A 26,150-nucleotide genomic window follows, 5' to 3' on the forward strand; every position below is an offset into this window, starting at 1 on the left:
TGTTATTTGTAAACATTTTTCTTTTAAGGATTATTAGCTGAAGAAAACTGTATCTGTAGGCTCTGTAACAATGTCATTGAGGATGGGTGCATTAAGAAATGCCAATCCAGTTTTAATATCCATATGGACCGGCATCCATTGAGTGACTATCACTCCTTAGTGGGTAATGTGTTAAACAAAACAGATTGTTGGGTATGCTCTCAAGTACCTCAGGGTCATAGCAAATCAGGGCTAGTACCATTTCCTTTAACGATAGAGGAGGTACTTGAGTTAAATGGTGGGAGACCGGTGGACCGGAGGTTTAATATCTCCAGCCCTCCTAGTTTGAAGCTCCACCAATACCATGTGGATAGGTCCCTATTATGTTTCAACATCTCCAATCCCCGAAAGCCGGGAAATTGGGAAGTGTCATGGAGTAACCAAACCATGACCTTTTCGCATAGAGCAGAGAGAATGCCTACAGATACAGAGCTTGTACGCCACATAGCCAGTAGAGGAAAATCTTTCCGGTATAGGTATACCTTAGGAAATAGGATTACTAGAGTTGGAGAGGTATCACCAGGATACTGTGCACATATCGTACAACCTGATACGTGTACTAAGCAGATGGAAGAATTAGGGTTAGGAGATTTCACATGGAAGGTGTGTAATATGGTTATGTCCTACTCCGTCCCATATGTTCTCCCCGATGATGCATATTTCATATGCGGGAGAAAGGCGTACAAGTGGCTTGCCCCAAACTCTGAAGGATTGTGTTATATTGGAAAAGTACTGCCTGAAGTAATGACTGTATCACATGACAAAATGAAAGACATACACCGTGGTGCCCAAGCTCCTTATACTCACACCCATTACGAGCACGTTGTTAAAAGGCACCTGATAGAGAAGACAGAGCATCCGGCCTCTGATCTGATAAGTGAATCCACCGGGATTCAATTCTTAATCGCGTTAGATTTTACCCGCACCGCTAGAGGAGTGCTGAATTATAAATACATATCGGCGCTCGCAAATTTGTTAGATAATATCACTGAAATGTATGATGACACGTTTAGATATACTGGAAGGGAACTTCAAGCTTATAAAACAGAACTGGTGCAGCATAGAATGGTTCTTAATTACCTCACAGCAGTGACAGGTGGATATTGTGTTACATTGGCAACACAGTACGGCGTGAAGTGTTGCACGTATATCACGAATAACACCGAGGATCCGGTCGAGGTCATAGACCAAAAGATGGACGATATTCTCCAATTGAAGTGGGAATTTCGCAGGAGACACAATCTCACTCTTGCTGCTGTAGGTAATGAGCTGACTGGTTGGGTGTCATGGTTGAACCCGCGAAATTGGTTTTCTGGTTTAGGAGAATGGGCTCAAGGAGTCATAATGGATGTTGGGAAGTTTCTCCTATGTATCTTAGGTGTTGTCATATCGATTGGATTGATATTTAGATGCGGTCAGGCTTTAATGAAGTGCAAACATCGTACAAGGGTAATGAGTTTAAGGAGTGAGGAAACTGTAATTAACCTGGACTTGATTTATGCCCCAAATGTAGAAACAATGATGTGATGAAAATTCGATTTCTACGGTCCGTTTCTTTCACCTGTTTTTCCGTTTTCTCCAAGGTAACAAGACCCACTTGGACGAGGAATTTGATGAGCCGATATACAGACAACAGAGGGATTAAAGAAGAAGTTTGACAACCTGATACACAGATTTTTGATGAACTATGCCATGGATCCCCAGTTTCCCTAGAAATTTTAAAATTACGCTAGCCCAACACTTTTGTAAATCTATGGACATTGACAGCTTTGCTCGCACCTTATGGGCAAAAGCACAAAGAAGACTGCATTCAACAGACACCAAACAAGACCTCAATCGACGAATGTACTTTTTCCTGACATAGAATACCACCGAATTTACCGTAATTATGTCTTTTCTTCATTTCTACAACCCTCAGGTAATGACACACATAGTCGATAGGGAATACAGGCACAGATATCAGCAATCACATATCTCCCCCATTCATGTATCATCAACTAAAATGTGCTCCCCCATTTTGTTACAACCAAAGCCAAAAAGAGCTCGGTAAAGTCTGACAGCCCATCCACAGACCCGTACCGCGGGATAAGAAGTAATTCAAATGTATACTTCGCAATACCTCGAAGCTTGATTTAAAACACGTACGGCACGATGATACATGACCCCCAAGCACGGATTCATACACACATGCTTCTGCTATCTCACTAGGTCATACCCTCTTCACACCTTCTCCTCTCTCCTCCTTTACCCAACCATGTAAATGTATTAACCCCTAACATATATTTTTCTCTTTTTGAAATGTTTTCAGGAAGTGGCAGTTATTGTTGACTGCCAAAGGGTGGACTGTCAAAGTCAGAAAAATATCTCTACACACACTGCCATATTTGCACCTCATACTGGTCCGCACTGCGCATGCGTACGCTCTCCCGTACGTGCACATACTCACAGTCGCGGGCACCCGCAGGCGCACGGTATGCGTATTTACGGTAGAGTTTATGTAATCGTAGCGTGCGACTCATTCGTTACATATTTTCACTAATAATGTATTTTGTAGATCATGGTCCCTTTGATAGATTCTGAAAGTTTAGTTAACATAGCATGTTCCTGAACAGAGAGATCCCTCTTTGTATTGTACGAAGGGTCTAACAGGGGTCATACAGTAGTGTTTGGTACCCATCGGAAGAGTATTTAAATAGCAATATTCCGGTGTTGGTTTGGAGAGGATTAATCGCTCGTGCGAATAGTTATGGACATAAGAAGTTTATGTCCATTTACTATTATTTGTTCTTACTTATTGTTGGCTGTGTGTGTCCAGCAGTGCCCCTAGGTGCACAATGTTCCGAGCAGGGACCAGCGAGGACTTTTTTCAGTTGATGAGCCACCCGTGGACTTTTAGGAATTGGACCGCCAGTTCCAGATAACTGTGGAGAACCTCTTGGGAGTTCACCAGGATCAGCAAGTCGTCCAGATTTGGCAGGATCCTGATTCTCTGATGGTGAAGGGTCGTCATCACGGCCATGACCTTGGTGAATATCCGAGGTGCCGTGGCCAAACCAGAAGGCAGGACTTGAAATCCAAAAACAAACCAGGCACAACACTGCTTAGCTTCCATCATCAGATGAGATTGGACCAGTGGCGTAACTACTGCCCCCGCAGTCCTCGCGGTGGCTTGGGGGCGAGGGGCTGCGGGGGCGCCACTGATTTACAGCAGACTGACATGCGGACGAGCGTCCGCATGTCAGTCTGCAGTCTCCTTCCCTCCGCCGCTTTTTGGAGGGACACGGAGGGCACACAGCGCGCCTCCCTGTGTCCCTCCTGCTGCATCATCTCCGGCGGCCGCGGGTCTAATAGGGGGAAGTGCCGTCCGTGAGCTCTAATTGGCTCACGAACCGGCACTTCCCCCTATTAGACCCGCGGCCGCCGGAGATGATGCAGCAGGAGGGACACAGGAGAGACGAGCTGTGCCCTCCGTGTCCCTCCAAAAAGCGACGGCGGGGGGGGGGGGGGTAAATATCTGGCACTGGGGGCATATATGGCACGGGGGGGGGGGGGGGAGGAATATCTGGCACTGGGGCATTTCTGGCACTAGGGGGAATATCTGGCACTGGGGGCATATCTGGCACTGGGGGGGATATCTGGCACTGGGGCATATATGGCACTGGGGGGGAATATCTGGCACTGGGGGCATATATGGCACTGGGGGGGGTATCTGGCACTGGGGGCATATATGGCACGGGGGGCATATATGGCACTGGGGGGAATATCTGGCACTGGGGGCATATATGGCACTGGGGGGGAATATCTGGCACTGGGGGCATATGTGTACCTGGCACATGGGGGGGGGACTATATTTGGCACTGGGGCATGTAAGTACCTGGCACCGTGGGGGAATATCTGGCACTGGGGACATATGTGGCACTGGGAGCACAGCCCTAGCAACAAGGACTACCTCCTAGCAACGAGCATGACACCCAGTGCATGAAACATCTGGCAACGAGCATGACACCCAGTGCATGAAACACCTGGCAACGAGCATGACACCCAGTGCATGAAACCCCTGGCAACGAGCATGACACCCTGAGCATGAAAACCCCTGGCACCGTGCATGGAACCAAGAGCATGAAACCCCTGGCAACGAGCATGACACCCAGTGCATGAAACCCCTGACAACGAGCAGGTAATTGAAAAGTAATTAGAAGCCTTACTGTAGGACTTAATGTGTAATGGGCATTACGGTGTGTGGCATAATGTATCACGGACATTGCGGTGTGTGTCATAATGTGTCGCAGGCATTACGGTGTATGGTATACTATATCGCGGGCATTGTGATATGTGGTATAATGTCTCAGGGTCATTGCAGTGTGTGGCATAATGTATCACGGACATTGCGGTGTGTGTCATAATGTGTCAGGCATTACGGTGTGTGGTATACTATATCACGGGCATTGTGGTATGTGGTATAATGTCTCAGGGTCATTGCAGTGTGGCATAATACATAACGGGCATTGCGATGTGTGGCATAGGGTATAACGGGCAGGGCATTGCGGTATGTGTCACAGGCATTACGGGTATGGTATACTATATCACGGGCATTGTGGTATAATGTCTCAAGGTCATTGCAGTGTGTGGCATAATGTGTCACAGGCATTGTATGTGCTATAATGTATTGGGCATTGCAGTGTGTGGCATAATGTATCACGGACATTGCGGTGTGTGTCATAATGTGTCACAGACATTGTATGTGCTATAATGTATCAGGGGCATTGCAGTGTGTAGCATAATGTATAACGGGCATTGCGATTCCTGTCATAATGTGTCACAGGCATTACGGTGTGTGGCATAATGTGTCACAGACATTACGGTGTGTGGCATAATGTGTCGGGGGCATTACAGTGTGTGCATATTGTGTCGTGCATTATTGTGTGCGGCATAATGTCTAAGGGCCATTGCAGTATGTGGCATAATGTATACTGGGCATTACTATAAGGAGGAAAAATGACAAATAATGTAAGGGGCATGAATCAGGATTATTTTTCTTTCCTGTGGTGGCCAACGTATGGGCGTGCAGGTTGCAAAACTGGGGTATAAGGTAGTCTTTTCCTGCAATGCAACGCCCCTTTATGCGAAACCACGCCCACTCCGACAAAACCACGCCCCTTTTTTGACGCGCGCGCCTTAGGCGCACGCATATTTATCCCTTTCTTGCTCCCAATTATGGAGCATGAAGGGGGGGGGGGGGGGCGCCGAAGAATTTTTTGGCTTGGGGGAGAAAAATTTCTAGTTACGCCACTGGATTGGACATATCCAGTGTGATGCGGCTGTAGATGATTTTTGCTGTTTCTAACTTCTACATCAATGAATAAGTTTCAAAATAGAATGCATCAAGAGAACGGTGTTGGTAGTATAAAACTACCTACAGCACCTGGTATTCCCAGGTGGTCTCACATCCAAGAACAAACCAGGCCTAAGATCAGGTGATATTGGGCATATACAGTGTGGTGTGGCTGTAGATGAGCTTAGTGGTTTCTGTTAGAGTTCTTCTACTTCTAACTACTCGTACATAAATGAATAAGCGGACGATTTATTAAACCTGGTGAAATGATAATTTGCATGGTGATAAAGTACCAGCCAATCAGCTCCTAATTGCCATGTCACAGGCTGGGTTTGAAAAATGACAGTTAGGAGCTGACTGGCTGGTACTTTATCACCTTGCACTTTATCAGTTCCCCAGGCTTAATAGATCTGCCCCAATGTTTCAAAATGGAATGCATCAAGAGAACGGTGTTGGTATTGTAAAAATACACACAGCTCCTGGTATTTCCTGGTGGTCTCCCATCCAAGTACTAAAACCAGGACCAACACTGCTCAGCTTCCATGATCAGGAGAGATTGGGCAAATCCAGTGTGCTGTGGCTGTAGATGAGCTGGTGGTTTCTGTTAGAGCTCTTCTACTTCTAACTTCTGGTACATAAAAGAATATGTGTAAAAATTAAATGTACAGTACCAAGAAAAGGGTGTTGGTAGTTTAAAAACACCTAAAGAATCTGATAATACATGGATGGGAGACTGCTTGGTAGTAACAAAGTCCAATACTGCTTTGCTTCAAAGATCAAATGAGATTGGGCATATCCAGTGTGGTGTGGCTTTAGATAAGCTTTGTGGTTTCTGTTAGAGCTCTTCTACTTCTAACTACTGGTACATTAATGAATATGTATAAGGTTGTAGTTTATCCAATATCCCTTTACTACCTTACCTCCCCCCCCCCCCTCCCCTCCCCTCCCCTCCCCTCCTTATAGCTTCCTTTGTTCTCTCCTCCTCGTGTGAGCGTTATTTGTTTTCTCATACGTCCTAGAGGATGCTGGGATCACATTAAGAACCATGGGGTATAGACGGGATCCGCAGGAGACATGGGCACTTTAAGACTTTCAAAGGGTGTGAACTGTCTCCTCCCTCTATACCCCTCCTCCAGACTCCAGTTTTAGAATTGTGCCCAGTGAGACTGGATGCACTACAGGGGAGCTCTACTGAGTTTCTCTGAAAAGACTTATGTTAGTTTTTCTTATTTTCAGGGAGGCTGCTGGCAACAGTCTCCCTGCTTCGTGGAACTTAGGGGAGAGAAGTATGACCAACTTCTAGTGAGTTCAATGGCTCTGCTTCTGGCTGACAGGACACCATTAGCTCCTGAGGGTGCTGATCGCTGGGTACGCCTAGATGCCCACTCCCGTAGCCTGCCATCACCCCCTTACAGAGCCAGAAGTCAGAAGACAGGCGAGTAGCAGAAGAACAGAAGACTTCTTCTCCAGTGATGGCATTCTGAGGTACCACGCAGCGAGCGGAATGCTGTGCGCCATGCTTCCACACAAACACAGGCACTGCAGGGTGCAGGGCATGTGGGTGGGTGGGGGGGGGGCACCCTGGGCAGCATAAATTCCTCACAAAAGGCTGGCAAAAGTGGACATTAGTGCCTGGGCACTGTCCTTACCCCGCCAGCGTAATTAATTATTTGTTTCTGAGCGGGACAGAAGCGTGCCATTACAGCGGCGGGGCTTCTTCCTCACCTCACCAGCACATCTATAGAGCGTTACAAGTCTATCACTATAGAGTTTATTATTTCCCAGACTGTGTACTTTTGGCGCTGGGTTGTGAGCTGAAAAATCCTCTCTGTCCCTCTGACAGATTTACTGTAGGTCTATCCCCCATAAGCCGATGTGTCTGTGGGTACTTGGTACATGTGTGTCAACATGTCGGTGGCTGAATGTTTTTCCCAAGAGGAAACTATATTAGGAATGCAGACATATGATGGTGGCCCTGTTGGCACCACCAATAACTGACTGGGTGAAAGTTTCAATAATATCAGAGTGAGGTTGGATAAATCTGTGTCCCAGACACAGATGTAGAGAATAGATGTGATGTTCATGGCTATGCTTCTTTTCCCTCAGGCCCGCAAAAATGTTACTACACACTGATACTGACTCGGATACTGATTCCTATGTCGACCATAATATTTCCTGATTAGATCCAATATTGGCAAGGAGCATTCAGTACATGATTGTGGATATTAAGGACATATTAACATCACTGAGGACCCTGCTGTTCCTGACAAAGGGGTCTATATGTATGTATATATAGATATATAATGAAAGCTGATGTAACGTTTCTCCATCTCTGTTTGAGAAAGTCTGGGCCAGCTCGACAAGATGGTTTCAAATCCCCAAAAGGTTTCCGATTGTTTATTCATTTCCTGCTGCGGACAGAATAAAGTGGGAGTCACCCCCTGTTCTGCACGGGGCCCTGTCACAAATCCAGCGGATCGTATGCAGGAAGCTACATTATTTCTAGTTATGTAACCACGGGTACATTACTTAGACCTGCCATTACATGCGCATGGGTGAGTAGTAGTATTCAAGAATTGGTCGAATACCTTGTCTTCCGATATAGATATCTTGGAGAGATGGGATACTCCTTACGTTGGATCATATCAAGGACACTGCAGCATACTTACGACTGCAAGGGATATAGGACTCTTGAGTTCACGGGCCAATTTCATGGCAGTCTCGGATAGGAGGGCATTGTGGATTCACCAAGGGAATGCTGATGCTGACTCCAAGAAGAAAGGGAGTCTCTTCCCTATGAAGGTGAAGCCTTGTTTGGTGACTGCCTAGTTAATTTGATCTCGGCAGCTCCCGCAGGTAAGTCAACCTTCTTGCCCTATGTTCCCTCTCAACGGATGAAGACGCATCATTGTCTAACGCAGTCATTTTGTCCCAATAGATATGCAAGAAGTTAAGATTCCCCTTTCTTTGCAGGTAGAGGAAGGAGAAGAGGGAAGAGGTCTGTAGCCTCTTCAAGATCGCAGGAGCAGAGATCGTCCTCTGCTTCTGCCAAATCCACTGCATGACGCTGGGGCTCTCTTGCAGGAGCCCACACCAGTGGGGGCACGTCTAAAACACTTCAGTCAGTTCTTGATTAATTTGGACCTGGACTCGTGGGTTTTACAAATAGTGTCACAAGGGTACAAACTGGGGTTTCAAGACGTTCCCCCTCACCGATTGTTCAAATCGGCCTTAGTCAGCAGGGAGAAGGTTTTTATTCAAGCCTCTTCGTGCTCCCGAAGCCGGACGGCTCAGTCAGACCAATCTTAAATCTGAAATCCCTCAATTTCTACCTAAAGAAATTCAATTTCAAGATGGAATCTCTCAGGGTAGGGATCTCCAGTCCGGAGGAAGGAGATTTCATGGTTTTGGTAGACATAAGGATGCCTAATTACATGTTCCCGTTTAGCCACTGCATCAAGCTACCTGAGGTTTGCAATTCAGGATTGTCATTACCAATTTCAGACGTTGCCGTTTGGTCTGTCCACGGCTCCGAGGATTTTCACCAGGGTGATGGTGGAAATGATGGTTCTCCTTCGCAAGCAAGGAGTCACAATTATGCCGTACTTGGATGATCTCCTGATAAAGGCGAGATCCAGGGACCAGTTGGTGCAAAACATCTACTCTCCCTGACAGTTCTTCAACAACATGGTTGGCTCCTAAACTTGCCAAAATCGCAGTTGGTCCCAATGACGCGGTTGTTGTTTTTGGTAGTCATACTGTTAGGCGCCGGGGTCCGCTTGATGGTCTGCGCGGCCCGGCGCCTAGCAACTAGAGACGCCGTGCACGTACAGCCGCCGGCTCCCTAGCAACGCTAGATGCCGGGCGCGCTGAGCCGCACGGACCCTAGCAACGGGGACGCCACTGGCGGACCGCGTTCCCCGTTGCTAGGCTTTAGGAAATTAAGATATTCACCTGCTCTCTGGCCGTGCAGCAAGGCAGCTGCACGGCATTTATTCTAATCAGCCTTTAGCAGCTGATTGGAGGACTCCTTGTTAAATACACTCCCAGGGCTTCTCACAGACGCCGGTAATAGCTTCCTGCATGCTGCCTTTGTTTGCTGAGAGTCTGTTTCCAGTCCTGCTGTATCCGGTCATTCCAGTCCGCAGAAGTCCGGTATTCGGGAGTTGTCATCTCATCCCAAGAGGTCGTTTGGTTCCCTGGAGTCCTGACTGATCACCGTTTTATATCCAGTGGTGTTCGTGAGTTGCGGCTCTGCCGTGTGTTGCAGCTCAGCCGCTTTACCTTTTATATTTTGTGTTTGGAGCATTTGCGGAGGGTTCCGCTTCCACAAGTCCTCTCTGGTACTTGGCGGTGCCGGGTAGGAGAATTGGACAAGTGGATATTTTGGTTGTCCTTTTTCCTGGCGGTTTCTCCGCACATATTATAGTTTTGAGTTTGCTTAGCCCCTGGCCTGGTTGTTTAGTTAGAGGGCCTCTTGTTATCACCCTGTCTCGGGTTTCCCTTTGTCTCTCATTAAGACCGGGGGGCATCGAAGTTGGGCAGACATAATCCGCCCTTCAAACGCGGCTGCCAAGGGCTCAAGAAACCATAGTCTCGCAGGGGATTTCTGACAACACGGGTAAGACAACAGAGTTAGGGCGCCAGGGGCTATTTTCCTGTCCTGCTCCCTTCCCCAGCATTCCGTTCCAGTGCTCCAGTCCTTGCCATAAGATCTTCTCTGACCAGAGTGCTGGAATCATAACATTATTACCGGCCATACCAAAACTTAAAATTAAACGGGGTTTAATTTTTTCTCATTCAGTTTTGTGAGAGTTTATCGGCCTCATGAATCCAACAGGTTTAGTGCCAAATCCTGGTCAGCTCTTAGTCAGCCAGATTCAAGAACTTACTCAGATGGTTCAGGATCTTTCTCTTCGGGTGAAGTCGCAGGAAGATCTTTTGCGAGCTTCCCCAAGGGTAGTCCCTGAACCAAAGATGCATTTGCCTGACCGTTTTTCTGGTGATAGAAAAGAGTTTTTTAATTTTAAAGAATCCTGTAAACTTTATTTTCGTTTAAGACCGACTTCCTCGGGTACTGAATCTCAGCGGGTCGGGTTTATTATTTCTTTGCTCCAGGGGGATCCTCAGACCTGGGCATTTGGTTTAAGAGCAGAGGATCCGGCATTGTTGTCAGTTGACGCTTTTTTTGAGTCTTTAGGGCTCTTGTATGATGACCCTGATAGAGAGGCGTCCGCTGAAAGTCAGTTGCGCGCTCTCAGACAGGGTAGAAATCCTGCAGAGGTTTATTGTACGGAGTTTCGCCGTTGGTCGAATGACTGTGGCTGGAATGACCCAGCCCTGCGCAGTCAGTTTCGCCTCGGCTTATCAGAGTCTATAAAAGACAGTCTCCTTCAGTACCCCGCTCCTGAGACTCTCGATAAACTCATGGAGCTTTCTATTAAGATTGATCGTCGTCTCAGAGAGCGGAGGGCTGAAAAAGGAGCACCTGTAAGGTCAAGTCCGTGTGTAAATTCCATTCCTGAAGACGTAGAGGAGACCATGCAGATGGGTCTCTCCCGGCTGTCTCCTGAAGAAAGAGCCAGAAGGCAAAATTCTGGTCTTTGTCTGTACTGTGGGGGTAAGGGACATTTTGCTCGTAATTGTCCGAACAAGTCGGGAAACGCTTTGACCAGGTGAATTGTGAGGGGGTTCACCTAGGTCTGCAGCTTATCTCCTCGAATAACTCCCTTTTAGTCCCAGTTAAAGTTTCCTTTGGCAGCCTCAGTTCTTCGGTGTCGGCTTTTGTTGACAGTGGAGCTGCAGGAAACTTTATGGATTTAACTTGGGCTAAGGCCTTAGGCATTCCTCAGTTACCTTTGGGTAGGTGTGTCACCATGCATGGCTTAGATGGGAGTCCGCTGTCTAATGGGATTATTTCTCTCCGTACACCCCCTGCACTACTTACAGTAGGAGCTCTACATTCCGAGAAAATCGAGTTCTTTCTTACACATTGCCCAGCAGTTCCAGTTGTTCTGGGTCACCCTTGGCTGGCCTTTCATAATCCCACCATTGATTGGCGGTCGGGGGAGATTTCACATTGGGGTACTTTTTGTGATAAGGAATGTATCACGTTTCCAGTCAGAGTAGCAGCTATCATTCCAGAACTCATTCCGGTGGAATACCAGGAGTTTGCTGATGTTTTCTCCAAAGGCAATGCGGACATTCTGCCTCCCCATCGGCCTTATGATTGTGCTATTGAGTTAATTCCTGGTGCCGCATTGCCAAAGGGAAGATTATATGCATTATCCGGGCCAGAAACTGCGGCTATGAATGATTATGTAAAGGAGAGCCTTGAGAAAGGATTTATTAGACCATCAAAATCTCCTTTAAGTGCAGGCTTCTTCTTTGTGGAGAAAAAGGATGGCTCGCTTAGACCTTGCATTGATTTTAGAGCCCTGAATAAGATCTCAGTTAAAAACACCTATCCTTTGCCGTTGATTTCTGTACTCTTTGATCAGTTACGTTCTGCTGTGATTTTTTCTAAAATTGACCTTAGAGGAGCGTACAACCTCATCCGAATTAAATCTGGAGATGAGTGGAAAACGTCCTTCAGTACTCAGTCGGGTCACTACGAATACCTGGTGATGCCGTTCGGCCTGTCCAATGCTCCGGCAGTTTTTCAAGACCTCATTAACGACGTGCTCCGTGACTTCCTAGGGAAATTCGTGGTCGTTTACTTAGACGACATCCTGATTTTTTCTAAATCAATGGAACAACATGTTACCCAGGTGCGTCTGGTTCTTCAAAAGTTATGTGAGAATCATTTATATGCCAAGCTGGAGAAGTGTGAGTTTCATGTCACGGAAGTATCTTTTTTAGGGTACATAATTTCCCCTCAGGGATTTTCCATGGAACCAAAGAAACTCCAGGCCATCCTTAGTTGGGCGCAACCCACCAATTTAAAAGCAATTAAGCGTTTTTTAGGGTTTGCGAATTATTATAGGAGGTTCATTCATTCTTTTTCTGACCTGGTTGCTCCCATTGTAGCTCTGACAAAGAAAGGAGCGGATCCTACCAACTGGTCGCGTGAAGCTGAGTTGTCCTTCCGGGCCTTGAAACAAGCCTTTGTCTCGGCTCCAGTCCTCAGACATCCTAATCCGGAATTGCCCTTTGTGGTGGAGGTTGATGCCTCGGAGGTTGGAGTGGGGGCTATCCTTTCTCAAAAGGATCCGGAGTCTCTGGAGTTACATCCTTGTGCCTTTATGTCCAGGAAATTCTCCTCCGCTGAATCCAACTATGACGTTGGTAATCGGGAGTTACTGGCGGTAAAATGGGCTTTCGAGGAGTGGAGGCATTGGCTGGAGGGAGCAAAACATACTATTTCGGTATTGACTGACCATAAGAACCTGCAATACATTGAATCGGCTAAGCGGCTTAATGCCCGGCAGGCACGTTGGGCATTATTTTTTACACGTTTCAAATTTATAATCACTTTCAGGCCTGGTTCCAAGAATACTAAGGCTGATGCCCTGTCACATAGCTTTCTTCCGGTTCACAATAACAATCCTGTTACCCCCATACTTCCATCTTCGGTCATCTGGGCGGGCCTCACACAAGATTTATTTACCCAGTTAAAACAGCTTCAACACCAAGCTCCTAGAATTACTCCTGCTGGTCGTCTTTACGTCCCTGAGTTTTTGAGAGTTACTGTTTTAACGGAATTCCATGATAACAAAGTTTCAGGGCATCCAGGAGTCTCTAAGACATTGGAGTTAGTCTCTCGCTCAGTATGGTGGCCTGGTCTTTCTAAAGACGTCAAGGAATTTGTTTATTCATGTCAGGTTTGTGCACAGCATAAGGTTCCCCGTTCCTTGCCCATCGGGCAACTTATGCCCTTAAATGTTCCTCTCAGGCCATGGTCTCATATTTCTATGGATTTTGTGGTTGACCTTCCCCTTTCAGCCGGATTCCGAGTCATATGGGTGGTAGTGGACCGTTTTAGTAAAATGGCTCATTTTATTGCTCTTCCCCGATTGCCTTCTGCCCAAGGGTTGGCAGTTTTGTTTCTCCGCCATGTATTCAGGCTTCATGGGTTGCCTACTGATATTGTTTCTGATCGGGGTCCACAATTCATCGCACAATTCAGGAAATGTTTTTGTGCCTCATTGAAGATGAAATTGTCGTTAACATCCGGTTACCACCCACAATCCAACGGGCAAACCGAACGAGTTAACCAATCATTGAAACAATATTTGCGCTTGTATTCAGCCAAACTCCAGAATGATTGGTCCGAGTTTCTTCCGTTGGCTGAATTTGCTTACAATAATTCTTGTCATTCCTCCACTAAAGAGTCTCCATTCTTTTCAGTTTTTGGTTTTCACCCCAGAGCTAATTCTTTTTTTCATCATTCCTCAGTCTCCTCGCTTACCTTAACCTCCCATCTCAGAGCCATTTGGAAAAAGGTGCACCTTGCTCTCAGAAAAGCGGCCTTTCGAGAGAAGAAATTTTCTGACAGGCTCCGACGTCCTTGCACTTTTAAGGTGGGAGATAGGGTGTGGTTGTCGACTCGCAACATCAGGCTTCGACAATCCTCAGCTAGACTGGGACCCAAATTTATTGGGCCATTTCTTATTATTAAAAGAGTCAACCCAGTTGCCTTTCGGTTACGTTTACCAAGATCTCTCAGGATTGGAAATACGTTTCATTGTTCCCTGTTGAAACAATACGTTTCTTCCAGTAGATTTCCTCGGAAGATCTCTCAGGGTAGATCTCCAGTAGATGTACAGGGACAACAGGAGTTCTTGGTAGAGAAGGTTCTCGATTCCAAATTGTCCCGGGATCGGCTGTATTTTCTGGTTCACTGGAAAGGCTATGGTCCGGAGGAAAGGTCTTGGGTCCTGGATAAGGATCTTCATGCCCCGAGGCTCAAGAGGGCATTTTTTCGGGAATTTCCTCAGAAACCTGGCTTTAGGGGTTCCTTGACCCCTCCTCAAGGGGTGGGGTACTGTTTGGCGCCGGGGTCCGCTTGATGGTCTGCGCGGCCCGGCGCCTAGCAACTAGAGATGCCGTGCACGTACAGCCGCCGGCTCCCTAGCAACGCTAGACGCCGGGCGTGCTGAGCCGCACGGACCCTAGCAACGGGGACGCCACTGGCGGACCGCGTTCCCCGTTGCTAGGCTTTAGGAAATTAAGATATTCACCTGCTCTCTGGCCGTGCAGCAAGGCAGCTGCACGGCATTTATTCTAATCAGCCATTAGCATTAGAGACCTGAGACAAAGAGATCTGAATTATATGAGAGCCGACCAGAGGAAACACAAATTATGCAGTCAAGTGTCCCACATTTGGGGAAATCGCAGATGCAGCACACCCAGAGTGCAATGGGTGAGCCTTGCCCTGGGAGAAGCACCTTCCTGATCATACCTGGCAGGTAAGTAGGAGTTGGGCAAGAGCTGAGGAGGGTCGCTGCTCGGGCACCCCCCTGTCAAGTGAAGGAGATCCAACTGAGGCAGCACAAGAGAACTCTCGAAAGAAGAACAAGGCTAGAGGAAGATCTGAGACACAGAAATCTGGCTTTTACCAGAGCTGACCAGAGGAAAGCACAAACACAGTAACCCACTACCACAAATAATGCAGTCGAGTTTCCCACATTTGGGGAAATCACAGGGGTCAGCATACCCAGAATGCAATGAATGAACCTCACCCTGGGAGAACAATCTTCATGACCATGGTATCTCCTATGCAAAATAAGTATGATTTGGGATAGGGCTGGGGAGGGCCGCTGCTCAGGCACATCTCTGTCAAGTAAAGGAGATTCAACTGAGGCAGCACAAGGGAACTCTCATCTGCTTCAGGGGCTGGGGCATAGCCAACATGAGCCCCACACCGAAGGAGGGTGGAGATGTTTAATGCAAATTAGGGGTCATCCAAGCGCCACAAAAGGACGCCATGCCCTGCACATCCCTTTTTTCTTTTCATATGCAGACGAGGGTTGAAGCCAACTTTGACCCACTGCTTGGATGACATCACCATATGCAAATCCATCTGCTGCAGGCCTTCCCCCAGGAATGCTTGCACTAGTTGTTGCATTTGGTTTGTTGTTTGGGGGTGCTTCAGTATTAGGCAGCCTTCTGCCCTCCCATGTTCATCTGAAAATATGTGTTCTCCCTGCAGTTGTTGTCCCCAGATGAGAGTTCCCTTGTGCTGCCTCAGTTGAATCTCCTTTACTTGACAGAGATGTGCCTGAGCAGCGGCCCTCCCCAGCCCTATCCCAAATCATACTTATTTTGCATAGGAGATACCATGGTCATGAAGATTGTTCTCCCAGGGTGAGGTTCATTCATTGCATTCTGGGTATGCTGACCCCTGTGATTTCCCCAAATGTGGGAAACTCAACTGCATTATTTGTGGTAGTGGGGGACTGCATTTGTGCTTTCTTCTGGTCAACTCTGGTAAAAATCAGATTTCTTTGTCTCAGATCTTCCTCTAGCCTTGTTCTTCTTTCGAGAGTTCCCTTGTGCTGCCTCAGTTGGATCTCCTTCACTTGACAGGGGGGTACCCGAGCAGCGACCCTTCGCAGCTCTAGCCCAACTCCTACTTACCTGCCAGGTGAGATACTATGATCATGTAGGTGCTTCTCCCAGGGCAAGGCTCACCCATTGCACTCTGGGTGTGCTGCCCCTGTGATTTCCCCAAATGTGGGAAACTTGACTGCATAATTTGTGTTTCCCCTGGTCGGCTCTCGTATAATTCAGATCTCTTTGTCTCAGGTCTCTCTCCAGCCTAGTTTGCTGTCTGTTTCCACTTCTCTTTTCTTGAGCCGCTCCCTTCTATGCCCTTGCGCACTATCCTGACTTCTCCCGTCTGCTTACTTTGTGCCTTCCAACGCACAATGCGAACTACAGGTAGTGCTGCAGGGCCCACACCCTTTTAGTTGCCTTAAAGAGCAGCTCTGGAGCTGTTACAGTGCCCAGCTGCTGCAAGAAATCAGCTTGAATGTTCTTCGTTGATTGATGGAAGAAACATCTTACAAAAACTCTCCAGATTATTGACTTTTTAAAGTTTTTCTAGGAAACGTTCTAGATGAATGCTTATTAGCGTTTGTCAGAATATACGTTTGCAAAGTGTCTCTGTGGCGCAATCAGTTAGCGTGTTCGGTTATTATCCAAAAGGTTGGTGGTTCAATCCCACCCAGGGACGTAATTTACCTTGTTATCAGATTTTGGTGATCTTTAAGTAGACAAGTCAAAATTTCAAACCCCCTCTTATTGTGTAGGGTACCTGGCCTTCTCTGATGTAATCAGAGTTAGATTTGATTCAGTGATTTTATAAAAAACAGCTAGGAAGCACAATTTAGCAGTGGGTTGCAGAGAAAAAAAATATGCTGGAAAAAAAAATCCAATTGAGTGATTAAACAGCTCTTCATTTTCTGGCTTTATTTTTATGCTAACAAATTTGTTCTCTGAAAAGTGTCCACAAAGCCAAGTCTCTGATTAACACCTTTGTAGGGATGGTTTTTCACCTATTACTAAATTAAACTTGCTTCATTGGAAAGGCAGCAAGATGCATCCTCATTTCAATGTCTACTGAAATAATACAAGTTGACACCAGGAAACATTAACGCTACTGCATCCTTGCTGCTTTCTCATGTGGAAGTCTGTTTAATGCGAAAACAAGGTGATATCTAATTAGCACACAGGTAAGGAATTAAGAAAATCTTTATTTAAGGGTGAAGATGTTTCTCACAAAATCGTTGCCCCAATGCATCATTGAAATTCAAGCTAGAAAGATGATTTTAATATATCACTTGTACATTTTGTATTGCTCTTCTGGTGACAATGTAGTTTGTTTTTGTCAATTACCATTTTAATAATAGGGTAAAGAAAATTAAGTGGATTTTTGAAAGAAAACAATACTGTCAATATACTATTAAAACAAATTAAAATGGTAAAAGTTATTGTACTTTAAGTAAAAATAAAAGAGCCAAAATATCAATCCCAGTTTTGGATTACTTTAATTAACAAAAAAAAAGCATACAGCAGAGGAGAGTTTCAATCTGCCTACCTCTGGGTTATGAGCCCAGCATGCTTCCATTGCTGTACTCTGCTGCACATGTAAGTGCATGAGATCCTGAAGCACTCACTCATCATGGGAAAGTACCAATGTGTTTCTTCGTTGGTTGATGGAAGAAACATCTTACAAAAACTCTCCAGATTATTGACTTTTTAAAGTTTTTCTAGGAAACGTTTTAGATGAATGCTTATTAGCCTTTGTCAGTATGCACTTTCGCAAAGTGTCTCTGTGGCGCAATCAGTTAGTGTGTACGGCTATTAACTAAAAGGTTGGTGGTTCAATCCCACCCAGGGATGTAATTGATCTTGTTATCAGATTTTGGTGATCTTTAAGTAGACAAGTCAAAATTTCAAACTCCCTCTTATGGTGTAGGGTACCTGGCCTTCTCTGATGTAATCAGAGTTAGATTTGATTCATTGATTTTATAAAAACAGCTAGGAAGCACAATTTAGCAGTGGTTTGCAGAGAAAAAAAATATGCTGGCAGAAAAATCCAATTGAGTTATTAAACAGCTCTTCATTTTCTGGCTTTATTTTTATGCTAACAAATTTGTTCTCTGAAAAGTGTCCACAAAGCCAAGTCTCTGATTAACACCTTTGTAAGGATGGTTTTTCACCTATTACTAAATTAAACTTGCTTCATTGGAAAGGCAGCAAGATGCATCCTCATTTCAATGTCTACTGAAATAATACAAGTTGACACCAGGAAACATTAACGCCACTGCATCCTTGCTGCTTTCTCATGTGGAAGTCTGTTTAATGCGAAAACAAGGTGATATCTAATTATCACTGATAAAGCTAAATATTTATCGTATATAAAACACTTTAAGAGGTCTAAGAACACTGTACGCTATCTACGTAGGAAGTACCGTAAGGGTACGCAAGTTGCGTAGCGATCGCTCAACCGTAGTCGAGACGCTCAAGCGTCACGTTCGCTTACGGCCCAGAGATCACAGGCAGGCACGCTATTGGCTGCCGACTAACGTAATGATTCGCTATAGCGTAGCGGACGCTCGGGACCACGAGGAGATCACCAGCGGTGCAGACGCTTATAACGTTAAACCTTTATATCTATACCTTTAACAACGAAATATACAGTAAACCTTAGTGTGGTGACAGAGTGTAAGTGCAACCTGGTGTAACCTGATTAACTACAAAGCTGCTTGAGCGTCACCGACGCTCAGGGAATACTTAACACTATAAGAAATACACAGATACCTGGGCTTAGGGTCCAAAACCTATTATATGTATTATGACTATTATACTTGCAAAAGAATCACAGAACAAATCATACACTACAATATAACATAGACTAACTAACCAGATAACTACACAGGAAATACAACGCAATACAATACAATACAATCAAGGGAAAATAAGGGAGAAAGAGGGGAGAGAGAGATGGCTTACAATAACATCAAGACAATATGATTGCGGAGAGAACTTACGCACAAGGGGAAACGATCGCATGCGCCTCGATATCCAGCTCCCGATTATCAGCAATGAGAACCGTTGAAGAGAGTGAACTGGATACGGTCGGCCTGCCTATTTATGCCCCACACACAATACAATTCAATGGTCCCTACAATCTCATTGTTCATTGGACACAGGAATTCGGCTTCGCATTATAACAAAAGGTCATAGGTTGATTCATACAGGTGGGCTGTGACTGTTTCCAACTGTCCAGGTGGGTGGGATAATGGGTTTCCCGCCGCATGACTAAGTAAGAACAAATAATAGTAAATGGACATAAACTTCTTATGTCCATAACTATTCGCACGAGCGATTAATCCGCTCCAAACCAACACCGGAATATTGCTATTTAAATACTCTTCCGATGGGTACCAAACACTACTGTATGACCCCTGTTAGACCCTTCGTACAATACAAAGAGGGATCTCTCTGTTCAGGAACATGCTATGTTAACTAAACTTTCAGAATCTATCAAAGGGACCATGATCTACAAAAAACATTATTAGTGAAAATATGTAACGAATGAGTCGCACGCTACGATTACATAAACTCTACCGTAAATACGCATACCGTGCGCCTGCGGGTGCCCGCGACTGTGAGTATGTGCACGTACGGGAGAGCGTACGCATGCGCAGTGCGGACCAGTATGAGGTGCAAATATGGCAGTGTGTGTAGAGATATTTTTCTGACTTTGACAGTCCACCCTTTGGCAGTCAACAATAACTGCCACTTCCTGAAAACATTTCAAAAAGAGAAAAATATATGTTAGGGGTTAATACATTTACATGGTTGGGTAAAGGAGGAGAGAGGAGAAGGTGTGAAGAGGGTATGACCTAGTGAGATAGCAGAAGCATGTGTGTATGAATCCGTGCTTGGGGGTCATGTATCATCGTGCCGTACGTGTTTTAAATCAAGCTTCGAGGTATTGCGAAGTATACATTTGAATTACTTCTTATCCCGCGGTACGGGTCTGTGGATGGGCTGTCAGACTTTACCGAGCTCTTTTTGGCTTTGGTTGTAACAAAATGGGGGAGCACATTTTAGTTGATGATACATGAATGGGGGAGATATGTGATTGCTGATATCTGTGCCTGTATTCCCTATCGACTATGTGTGTCATTACCTGAGGGTTGTAGAAATGAAGAAAAGACATAATTACGGTAAATTCGGTGGTATTCTATGTCAGGTAAATGTACATTCGTCGATTGAGGTCTTGTTTGGTGTCTGTTGAATGCAGTCTTCTTTGTGCTTTTGCCCATAAGGTGCGAGCAAAGCTGTCAATGTCCATAGATTTACAAAAGTGTTGGGCTAGCGTAATTTTAAAATTTCTAGGGAAACTGGGGATCCATGGCATAGTTCATCAAAAATCTGTGTATCAGGTTGTCAAACTTCTTCTTTAATCCCTCTGTTGTCTGTATATCGGCTCATCAAATTCCTCGTCCAAGTGGGTCTTGTTACCTTGGAGAAAACGGAAAAACAGGTGAAAGAAACGGACCGTAGAAATCGCATTTTCATCACATCATTGTTTCTACATTTGGGTCATAAATCAAGTCCAGGTTAATTACAGTTTCCTCACTCCTTAAACTCATTACCCTTGTACGATGTTTGCACTTCATTAAAGCCTGACCGCATCTAAATATCAATCCAATCGATATGACAACACCTAAGATACATAGGAGAAACTTCCCAACATCCATTATGACTCCTTGAGCCCATTCTCCTAAACCAGAAAACCAATTTCGCGGGTTCAACCATGACACCCAACCAGTCAGCTCATTACCTACAGCAGCAAGAGTGAGATTGTGTCTCCTGCGAAATTCCCACTTCAATTGGAGAATATCGTCCATCTTTTGGTCTATGACCTCGACCGGATCCTCGGTGTTATTCGTGATATACGTGCAACACTTCACGCCGTACTGTGTTGCCAATGTAACACAATATCCACCTGTCACTGCTGTGAGGTAATTAAGAACCATTCTATGCTGCACCAGTTCTGTTTTATAAGCTTGAAGTTCCCTTCCAGTATATCTAAACGTGTCATCATACATTTCAGTGATATTATCTAACAAATTTGCGAGCGCCGATATGTATTTATAATTCAGCACTCCTCTAGCGGTGCGGGTAAAATCTAACGCGATTAAGAATTGAATCCCGGTGGATTCACTTATCAGATCAGAGGCCGGATGCTCTGTCTTCTCTATCAGGTGCCTTTTAACAACGTGCTCGTAATGGGTGTGAGTATAAGGAGCTTGGGCACCACGGTGTATGTCTTTCATTTTGTCATGTGATACAGTCATTACTTCAGGCAGTACTTTTCCAATATAACACAATCCTTCAGAGTTTGGGGCAAGCCACTTGTACGCCTTTCTCCCGCATATGAAATATGCATCATCGGGGAGAACATATGGGACGGAGTAGGACATAACCATATTACACACCTTCCATGTGAAATCTCCTAACCCTAATTCTTCCATCTGCTTAGTACACGTATCAGGTTGTACGATATGTGCACAGTATCCTGGTGATACCTCTCCAACTCTAGTAATCCTATTTCCTAAGGTATACCTATACCGGAAAGATTTTCCTCTACTGGCTATGTGGCGTACAAGCTCTGTATCTGTAGGCATTCTATCTGCTCTATGCGAAAAGGTCATGGTTTGGTTACTCCATGACACTTCCCAATTTCCCGGCTTTCGGGGATTGGAGATGTTGAAACATAATAGGGACCTATCCACATGGTATTGGTGGAGCTTCAAACTAGGAGGGCTGGAGATATTAAACCTCCGGTCCACCGGTCTCCCACCATTTAACTCAAGTACCTCCTCTATCGTTAAAGGAAATGGTACTAGCCCTGATTTGCTATGACCCTGAGGTACTTGAGAGCATACCCAACAATCTGTTTTGTTTAACACATTACCCACTAAGGAGTGATAGTCACTCAATGGATGCCGGTCCATATGGATATTAAAACTGGATTGGCATTTCTTAATGCACCCATCCTCAATGACATTGTTACAGAGCCTACAGATACAGTTTTCTTCAGCTAATAATCCTTAAAAGAAAAATGTTTACAAATAACATGGCTGCTAGATCGTTTCCGGTACTCGCCTTTGCTTGGTGATTGGGTTGCTATTGGAAATTTACACCTCCATCTTTATCATCAGGACCTTTCTGGATCCTTTCACGACCTCACTGATACTCTCACCGGAACAGACTGCTCTGGTCAACATCATGGTCAACAGGAAAATCCAGATCACAGTCTCTTGGGGCAAGTCCATCTTACAGGAGGAGAAAAGAAGAAATTTGTAATGGGGGTACAGAAAATCAGTTTGAGGGGGAGAGAAACTTGTTACGATAATTAGTTCTCTCGTCTTGTTGTTCTTCTCGTTCTGCTGTCTTCTCAAAGGTGCTGTCTCTCAGTCTTCCAAACGAACATTCTGGTGATGCAATATTCCCTCCAAACCAGCGATCTTTCTGTAAGGAGCAAAAATCTTGCATCACCACTTGTCTAACTGATGGGTGACATACCATCTTTAAAACATGAAAGCATGAGTGAGAAGAGAGAGAAAACAACAACAGCAAAAAAAACAAAGAGAGAGAACAATTTATGTGCATGTGTATATTACTTAAATCAACAATAGCCATCAATAGGAAAAGAGAGAAAAAAAAAAAAAACATTTTTAAAACATTTCAAAACACTGTCAGATCATCAGGCTGTCATATCTACATGTCCAATGGTTTCCTTGCGCAGTCCCTCCCCCCAGCACTTCCATATTCCATTGTCTGTATCTGGCCAGAATACATTGGTGCGGATAGGTCATGCTGGGGTTTGGTAGACTTCTGCAAAGACCAAGTATGTATGCAATGTTTGAATCCTACCAATAATCGTCAGAGATGGGGAGAGAGAAAACGAAACATTTCACAGATACATTTACAACGTTTCACCCGGTCATTCCTGTGTTTTCAGTGAATGACCTCCCAATTTATTAACCGTTACCTCAGGCTTTCCATCAGTCCTAATGATCACCTTTTCCTGACTACATATCATGGGTGTGGCCCAAAATTCTTCCTATGTGATCCCTGATTATAATCGTGTGTGTTATAATTTTGCTAATTTCTTGGTCTAGGGTGTCTGACTTTATGTGGGTTATTACAGTTGCTGGCATAATGCCCTTCTCTTCTACAATGATAACAAATCCTTGGCTTTCTCCATGTGCTAGGGGCCTGGGATTCCGGTCGACTTGATGCATCCTCTAGTGCTTGGATGTTCAGTGCCATCAACCGCTCTCCCTGCGCTTCCCTGGTTCTTTGGATATTTCGGTCATGCTCGATAGCGGACTCTCTTAATGCCGCCACCGAGATACCTCTCCAATGTGGTATGGAAGTTTGTACCCTAATTTTTAGTGTGTCTTTTAAGTTGTTCATTAATACGGACACAGCTACCTCTCTGTGGTGTACATTAGTTTCAATGTCATCTATACCAGTGTACCTAGCCATATCCTGCAGAGCCCGGTGAAAATACTCTGATGCGGATTCACCTTCTTTTTGTTTTATTGTAAAGATTTTATTCCATTTTACTACTGTAGGAAAATATTCTTTCAACTGTAGATTGATTCTTTTTACATTATCTTGGTTATACTCGTTTGTTAGTGGCACTTCCTCATCTAGCTTACAATCAGCGATAAATTTCAATGAATCAACATCGGGGGGTAAACATGCCCTCAAAACTGTCCTCCAATCTTTGTTATTTGGCTCTGCAGTGTGTCCTGGCACTCTAATGTATCTTTGACAAGCAACTAAGTCTTTCCTGGGATCAGGAAATTCAGACAGAATTGTTCTTAATTCTGTTCGGGAAAAGGGGCAGTACATGGCGATGTTCCTGACGGGGGTGACTCCTGAAGAGTCAGTTTTCCCATTTGGTACTGCAATTACCCTGACAGGATTAAGTCCAGTAACGTCATTCTGAATTGATTCTACAATGAGGTACATTTGTTTGTGCGTAATGTATAATACCATACGTACCTGTGGACACGACCTCACCTGACCCTCCATTAGGGGGTTTGTTTACAGTCTTTACCGATTGGGTCGCGTCCACCTGGATGTCTTGTGTGATGGCTTCTGGAAGAGGTGCCGACATCGTTCTGGGTTCACTTTCTTGTTGGTGTTCCTGAGGAAAGTTTAACATGGGGTGCGACTTGCATGGGTTAATAGTTGTACATTCAACAGTATTACAATTATCTTTGTTACATTTATTACACTTATTCTTATCATCTATACTACAGTTGCTAAGAGCGTTTTTATTGTTCACCCTTGTGCTTTTCTCCGCAACCACAATCCCCTCCATTGCCATGTCTCTCCTCTCAAGATGAAAGTTAGGTATGTGAGTTACATTTCTTTGCATTTCACCCTCCTGTTGCCATAACTGTAAACAATCATAATGCTTGATTCGTCTCTTTGCTGATTTAATGAGACATATCCTTCTCCTTAAATTATGCAACACCTCTGAGTCAAAACTACCTATCCCGGGAAATGATGCCTTATCCCCCGCAGTCATTCGTGTCCATTCATCACAAAAGGTCTCAGTGTGGGGACCATATTTCCCCCACATTACTAACCGAGCAGACCCTCGGGGTCTGCAAGCTTCTGGAGTCTGAATCCTGACTGCCGACTGTCTCTGTGTCGTGCACTTGGCTTCCATTGTGGACCTTTTTAACACAGAAAAACTTCCTAAAATGCACCAAACACAGAAATTCGTTGGAAATCCTTAAAGTTCTTCCACTGAACTTCTTCTGCTCCGGGTATCTCCGATCCGCCTTCTAGCAGACACGTGTAGCCGTTGCAGGCCCTATCTTTAGAGATTTTCCTGAGAAAATTCCCTTCCTTTTTCTTTACACAAATCACGCTTGCATGTGCTCCCTACAACACGTATGAGGGCAAGATTTACGCATGGATATACGACCTCATATCACGTTGCGTTATTGGTCACACATACAACCGTGCGGTCCAATCGTACCACTTATAGACACTTGTTGCCCATAAATGGTAGGATCATTGGCCAGAGCGTAATACAACGAAAACTTTATTACACTCTGTTGCACGTTTTCACTTCAGGCCGTGCTCATTAGATCACACAGATCACAAAGTCCACAAAGCGGGATTTAATACCGTTTTATCACATAGACCACAAAGTCCACAAAGCGGGATTCAATACACTCATACCGTTTTCAACCCACTATCATTCTTATAGTTTTCTGATCAGAAAAATCATTTCCCGTAGTCTGATAGCTCTCCCCAGAGGTATTACAGTAAAGTAAGGTATTTAAACTAAGTTTTGGAAAGCTGAAATCAATTTGTGCTATTTATCGCTTTGCGTTATTTACCGCGTTGCGCTACTTATCGCCTGTTGTTTGAGTTACGTGGGCGTACCCAGACGCTCCGTTGCGTAATATACGCTGCGTGCGTCGGCCTTTGGATTGCGTACGCAAGTGTTTGTTAGAGACACGTGTACGCAAAGCAAAGATCCACCGTAACACAATTTATACTTTTATCAATGTAGATGATCCTTGACTTCGCCTTATCTCCCAGGCAAAAACTGTGTGTTTGTCTATACTTTAACTATATTACCTCTATTCTTAAACTATGAAATAACGGCAAATCTCTTTTAGCACTTTTATCAACTATAAACTGGCAAACAGGAGAGTGACATACGAAAATACACAAATGAAAAAGGAAATGCAGATATATATGTGTGCGTGCAAGACAGAAAAATAAACAGTTTTAAAAGACACTAGCGTTTTGCTCTTACCTCCGGTTCCCGGATTCCTTCAGCACCCTTTACCTAAGCGAAGCAGACGCTTATCCCGTCAGCACTACGAGGGATACAACCTCCCGCCCTTTGCTGATGGATAATGTCTGCTGATATTACCTAGTGCAGATATGTGAAGGACTGGACGGCCCCCAATTGATAAAGCTAAATATTTATCGTATATAAAACACTTTAAGAGGTCTAAGAACACTGTACGCTATCTACGTATGAAGTACCGTAAGGGTACACAAGTTGCGTAGCGATCGCTCAACCGTAGTCGAGACGCTCAAGCGTCACGTTCGCTTACGGCCCAGAGATCACAGGCAGGCACGCTATTGGCTGCCGACTAACGTAATGATTCGCTATAGCGTAGCGGACGCTCGGGACCACGAGGAGATCACCAGCGGTGCAGACGCTTATAACGTTAAACCTTTATATCTATACCTTTAA

At 45.0% G+C, this 26,150-nt stretch overlaps 3 non-coding genes and 1 pseudogene across 3 annotated transcripts; 2 read left to right on the top strand and 2 right to left on the bottom strand.

The window, feature by feature from the left end:
- Nucleotides 1-14,634: 14,634 nt before the first annotated feature.
- LOC135011103 (U1 spliceosomal RNA) lies at nucleotides 14,635-14,789 on the bottom strand (annotated as a pseudogene).
- A 152-nt stretch (nucleotides 14,790-14,941) lies between these two features.
- LOC135011097 (U1 spliceosomal RNA) lies at nucleotides 14,942-15,105 on the bottom strand. The gene has a single exon (XR_010210253.1). It is a non-coding gene; the product is annotated as a U1 spliceosomal RNA (small nuclear RNA).
- A 523-nt stretch (nucleotides 15,106-15,628) lies between these two features.
- LOC135011092 (U1 spliceosomal RNA) lies at nucleotides 15,629-15,792 on the top strand. The gene has a single exon (XR_010210248.1). It is a non-coding gene; the product is annotated as a U1 spliceosomal RNA (small nuclear RNA).
- A 152-nt stretch (nucleotides 15,793-15,944) lies between these two features.
- On the top strand, nucleotides 15,945-16,107 carry LOC135011100 (U1 spliceosomal RNA). Its single transcript, XR_010210256.1, has one exon. It is a non-coding gene; the product is annotated as a U1 spliceosomal RNA (small nuclear RNA).
- The last annotated feature ends 10,043 nt before the right edge of the window (nucleotides 16,108-26,150 follow it).

This window comes from Pseudophryne corroboree, unplaced genomic scaffold (genome assembly GCF_028390025.1).
Source record: "Pseudophryne corroboree isolate aPseCor3 unplaced genomic scaffold, aPseCor3.hap2 scaffold_239, whole genome shotgun sequence".
NCBI classification, from domain to species: domain Eukaryota; kingdom Metazoa; phylum Chordata; class Amphibia; order Anura; family Myobatrachidae; genus Pseudophryne; species Pseudophryne corroboree.